This window comes from Scyliorhinus torazame, chromosome 1 (genome assembly GCF_047496885.1).
Source record: "Scyliorhinus torazame isolate Kashiwa2021f chromosome 1, sScyTor2.1, whole genome shotgun sequence".
NCBI classification, from domain to species: Eukaryota; Metazoa; Chordata; class Chondrichthyes; order Carcharhiniformes; family Scyliorhinidae; genus Scyliorhinus; species Scyliorhinus torazame.
This window is the reverse complement of record NC_092707.1, coordinates 75,572,154-75,578,153: the sequence shown is the minus strand read 5'-3', so window position 1 is coordinate 75,578,153 and position 6,000 is coordinate 75,572,154. Positions and strand designations below refer to the sequence as shown.

Here is a 6,000-nt window from a genome sequence, read left to right as displayed (position 1 = left end):
GTACAGGACATAATAATGTAAGCGAGCACATGACCTGCACCCAGGATCAGTCTAATCTTACCAGAACTGTGTGTACCAGCAAGCATGGGGACAGCTCATAGTTTGTCCCCTTTATTGTATATTTGTAAATAGTTCTAAGAGTCAATGAAGAGTTAAAATTAATGTTCAGATGACTACAAAGACTTTTTCAGACCTACCAAACTTTAACCAACACCTGACAGTCACCTCCCTGTTTTCTCTTTTCTAGAAAAAAGAGCCGTAGTATATTCAGCCTTTCCTGATAATTGTAGCTTCTCAAATTTAGTATTATCCGTCTGATTCTTCTTTGTACTTTCTCCAGTGCTTTTACATCCTTTCTGTGTTATAGAGACCAGAAATTGACACAGTTTCTAAGTGCCTAGTCCATAGAAACCTTACAGTGCAGAAGGTGACCTTTCGGTCCATCGAGTCTACATCAACCCTCGATATCATCCTGCCGCCATTATGCCCTCATTGTTCCTCATAGCACTCAGCAATATCTTCTTCTCTGAGATTCACCTTTTACACCTTAAAAGCCCTTCTCACGCAACTTTCTCTTGCTCCAATACCACCACCATAACTGCCCTTGTTCCCTTCTCCTTCATAACTCTCAACATTGTCACTCCTCAAAAGATCCACCCTCAACTACCCGTCTGTTCGAATTGCCTTACTAAGGCTGAAAGCCCATATCCCCAGAATCCCAATGAGGATACCAATGAAGTTCATAAGGTCAGAAAAAAGCCACTAAACTCAAATGTTCTGATGCGTGCCCATGCCACGCAGAGCTGCCTCTCCCAGAGGGCCATAAATGAATGGAAGGTGTCATTTCTGGGCTGGGGTCTTGTCTATGGAAGAGGTGCTGTGATTGAAGAAGGAAGCTGTGTGTCTGTGTGGGTTTCCTCCGGGTGCTCCGGTTTCCTCCCACAAGTCCCAAAAGGCATGCTTGTTGGGTGAATTGGACATTCTGAATTCTCCCTGTGTACCCGAACAGGCGCCAGAATGTGGCGACTAGGGGCTTTTCACAGTAACTTCATTGCAGTGTTAATGTAAGCCTACTTGCGACAATAAAGATATTATTATTAATAAGTAAGTTGGCAGGTCACCCGAAGCGAGACTGGCAAACCCTCTCCTGGGTCCCAGCCACCCCACTTTTTTTTTCTGATTTTGTTTAGAAAGAGGGGAGTGCCCGAAGCATTTGCCCCGTCTGCCTCAGAAAAACCCCTGGAGTAGGACAAGACCAATATTTGTACACGGCAGCTCCATCTACAGATAACTCCCATTGTCAACTGGGAGCCCTGCTGGTATTTGAGACCATGAATGCTATCTTAAGCTTCCATTTGAGACGATGATTATCTAACACAGCGTGATGACTAATTAAGCCTACAAAGTACTTTTTTGATTAAAATGTTAGGAGCTATAGTATCAAATAATAAAGTTACTTTCGACCACTAAATGTGAATGACAAAATGCAATAAAATTCCAGGCAGCACAAAGGCAACTTAATTTTACTTTCATTTTGATATTCCTTATTGCCTGAGAAAAATTCTTTGTGTTGCAGCAAAGCACTGAATCACTAGCCTGTGAATCACAAATATTTTAATTGCAGTTTACTGTGTAACACCCACTCTCTGTAAAGGAATGCGTCATCCCTGTGAAGCCTCATAAAGAGCGATGCAGTGTGAGTGAGCCTGGGGGATTTGCAAATGTGGCCACAAAGCAAATCATCATTGAAGCTGGTGTCGCAAGTCTAGCAGGTAATGCAAAAACAGAATGACTTCTTTGATCATCAATCGTTTCATTCGGTTTGTGAATCCCTCTTGGCTGATTCTTTCTTTGTATACCAATGTTGTTTTCCTCCTTATTTTCCCCGGCGTTCTCTGGTTGACAAGGGAGAAAAAAGTAGAGTTTGTTTTCTGCAGCATAATGCAATTTTAAAAGATTCTTTTCAAAACACTTTGGCATGTTTAGTAGTCTTGTTCAGGAGATGTTCTTGTAGTACACAGAGGATTAATTAGAGCATTTGAACTGGATGAACTATGACATTTTGATTCATTGCTAAGCTCATTAGAGTGGGCACATAAGGATATTTTTTGCATTAATATTAAGGGAGAAAAATAGGCATATGTAAATAAGACTGGTGTCAATTTTTTTCTTCCTGTCATTATTGCATAGAACATAAAATCCATGCAGTGCAGAAAGAAGCCATTCAGCCCATCGAGTCTGCACCGACCCTCTGAACGAGCACCCTACCTCGGCCCGCTCCCCTGTCCTATCCCTGTAACTCCATGTTACCTGCACATCTTTGGACACTAAGGGTCAATTTTAGCCTGGCCAATCCACCTAATCTGCACGTCTTTCTCCTATCATAAAATAAGTGAAAGGAAATTAGACAGAAAGATGAAGAAAATGTATTCAAGTCCGTCCAAAGAAAGGCCTTGCAGAACTGCATGGGGTATGGGCGATTAAGTGGTGTAAGGCATATCTGAACATTCCTTCCAAAGGAAATGAGCCATGCTTGGACTAAACCAAAAAGGCCCTTAATTGGAATTTTAAAAAATCAAGGACTTGTAACACACACATTACAGATCTGTTTCTTTTAATTCACTGAAATCAATAGATTTATAGGTACGCTGCAGGAGATCCGGTGGCTCAGTGATAGCACCCCTTTCTCTGGGCCAGATTGCCCAGGTTCAAGTCCACCACCGGGGTGTGATTTAACAGGGGAACAGAGTACTGTTATGGACGCGTTTAGTAGGGTGGTTCCCGGCATTTGCAGCACCCAAGAACAACCCCCTTATTAAATGGGACTCTGTTCTTTTTTCAGGCCTTGGTGAAGAAGGCTAAACTTACCTTCATTTCCTGCACTTAGGAGCTCCGCTAGCCAGTGCAGGAAGAGATCAGGGTGCCTTTTTATTCAATCACTGGGTAGATTGGGCGGAGACATATTAAAGTGAGGCTAACTACTCATGGGTGGGACCCAGATTGTGACGCCTCTCATGAGATTTACCGGCCGCGTCACATCCCGAATTGGGCATGGTGAAGCTGTTTGATCGCGCCCCAGGACTTATTGGCCATGGAAAGAGCATTCTTACCAGATCAAGGGCTGATAACCAGCTCGGGGATTCTTTCACCACTTTTACCCAAAGTGAAAAAAGTGTTGTGAGATACCCTGATTAAAAATATTCGGGCTGGCGGATTCCTCTCTTACCCAACTATTTGTGGTGGAGAGAATTCCTGCCTTTCTTTACATACGCTATCTACTCATGGTTTCCAATACAGTAGGCAAGAACTTGATCACTAGGCCTTCATCATATTCTGCAAGGTCTTTCTTAGGATAGACTTGAATACATTTTCTTCTTCTCTAATTTCCGTTCACCTATTTTATGATGGGAGACAGACTTGTAGAAGTAACGACAGCCAAAAATAATTGACACTAGCCTTATTTCCTTACACTTATTTTCTCCCCTTTAAATTAATGGAAAAAATATCTTTATGGGTGCTAACCACAGTCTACAGTGACTCACGATCATAAGGTACAGCAGGCAGTAAGGTGGACACCTCAGCTCCCATGTAACCTGACTTTGTGGTTACATTAGCCCATAACTTTCGCGATCCGTAGAATCTCATTTAGGGAGTACCTCAATGATGCGCTGGGAATTCTTCTCGGGAGTTCCCATGTTAGTGTTTACCCAGCAATTGCCCAGAAAAGCTAACGTCTTGTGAAAAATTGAGCTGGGCTGGGAACCATCCAATAGAAGTGATTTAAATTGCTACCTTCTGGTGGGTCTTTCAATTTTACCCTGACAGTTACTCTGAAAGAGTTAGATGGGAAAAAAGGTTGAACTCCAGAATAACTATTTAAATGTCCAGACCCAGCCTCGCAAGGGGCACCCTAGGGAACCCACCACACCACCACTGCACCCTCCCCCCTCCCAACCGGACCCAAACCCCGAACCCAACTTCCCCGATCCAAACCCCCCCCCTCACCGGACAGCCCGACCCAACATGACCCTACAAGGCTCGATCCAGTCCAACTGAACCAAATCACCTGCCCCTATCCCCCAGCCCAGCCCAATGACTCCCCAGGCCCATCCCCACCCAAGCCACAATCCCCCCTAACCTGACTTGATTCAACCCAACCCAATCCTGCCCACCCCAAACCTTACCCAAGTTCCCACAACCCCCCCCCATCCCGGCCTACCCCCACCCCCCCCCCCGGCCCAATTTGACCCGAACCTCCCATCCCCCAGGCCCAACCCAGGCCCGACACACACCCTCAGGTTCGACCCCCCCCTTTGCGGGTCCAAACCCCCTGCCACCCATTCCCTAAACTTAAAAACTTACCTGTTCCCTGTAAATTGTCCCTTTAAACCTCCCCTTTACAGCAGATACTCCATGAAAAGGGTGTGTGACTTCCTTCTCTGATCCCCAGTTACTCCACGACAAATCTGCCGGGGGTGGACTACGCTGCTCCGGTGTCACCCAGCCTGAGCAGAAGGTTGGGTGAAACATGGGGCTTCGGCACCCCAGTGTAGCTAAGTCTGGTGAGAGTGGCAATCCGACGGAGATTGCCATTCTGCGGAAGATACCGGGTCAATATGTTTCAACATTTGCCTCATTATACGTAGATATTACTTGCACATAGAAAAAAAGGTGGCAAACTAAATAAGGTTGTAGAATTACCTAAAGTTCCTCACAGTAGAAATTATAACAAATTGCTCTGATTTTTATTCATTATCATTTATTGGTCTCATGCTGTTGTGAGGAGCAAGGAAAATAACTTACAAAACTGTTCGCACAGTTGTGACAGAAGTGTGAACAGCACATTGAATTTATCTTCTCCATTGAATAAATGATGTTAAAACGATTGAAATTGCATTTCTACCGAGTGTTACGTGAGGGCAATATTAAGAACTTGGGTCCAGAAATAAGATCCAAGATGTCACAGGCAATTTAGGGGTTATACAGACTGAGGGGAAAAACTGCTAGCAAGGAGTCAGAGGAATACACCCATACCTGGCCAGGTTAGGTTGTCCCAGTCATACTTAAATTATCAGTGGGATGCCCCAGATCCATTGCCCTTTGGGACACTCATGTTTACATAGAATTTACAGTGCAGGAGGAGGCCATTTGGCCCATCGAGTCTGCACCGGCTCTTGGAAAGAGCACCCTACCCAAGCCCACACCTCCACCCTATCCCCATAACCCAGTAACCCCACCCAACACTAAGGGCAATTTTGGACACTAAGGGCAATTTAGCATGGCCAATCCACCTAACCTGCACATCTTTGGACTGTGGGAGGAAACCGGAGCACCCGGAGGAAACCCGCACACACACGGGGAGAACGTGCAGACTCCGCACAGACAGCGACACAAGCAGGGAATCGAACCTGGGACCTTGGAGCTGTGAAGCAATTGTGCTAACCAGTATGCGACCGTGCTGCCTCTGACCAGCTATTAGCCCATTAGAGTGGCTGATGGCCTCTTTGCCTGTCAATGGGAGATTAGTTGCATATCAATACCATGGCTCTGTTCTTTTGTATAAATGGGAGTGGGTAATCAAACAGACAAGATAACGGTGATAGGTTCTAGTCTGGAAACCCCAGAGAACCTTTGTTTGAGGGGCTGGGTGGAACTTAGAGAGAGAGAAAAAGAATGCTGCTTTGAACAGGTACAGGAGAAGGCTTTGGAAATCGACTGAGAGAGGTAATGAAAGTTGCCACCAAGGCAGACTTTGGAAAAGGGTTCTGAATGAATGTCCCTAACAGATGAGAAATTGCTTCGTAAATGCAAGTAATGCCTTTGCCTGTCTCTGTAAGTGGAACGAGAGCTGAATGTTCTGTTCAAGGGCTGTTTAATGTGAACTAGTCTGTTAATGTTAAGAAATTACATGTAATCTGTTATTGTTAGGGTTGAAGTTTAAAAGTTTAAATATTGTTTTCTTTTCTTTTAATATAGTATGTTTATAAAATAACCAAACCC

The 6,000-nt window shown here is 44.7% G+C and overlaps 1 long non-coding RNA gene across 1 annotated transcript in view; it reads left to right on the top strand.

Annotated features, from left to right (window-relative positions):
• Positions 1-1,690: 1,690 nt before the first annotated feature.
• The window catches only part of LOC140429530 (uncharacterized), a 214,170-nt gene continuing 209,860 nt past the window's right edge, over positions 1,691-6,000 (top strand). The window contains exon 1 of the long non-coding RNA XR_011949114.1: positions 1,691-1,772. This is a non-coding gene — a long non-coding RNA (uncharacterized lncRNA). The remainder of the gene's footprint in view (positions 1,773-6,000) is intronic.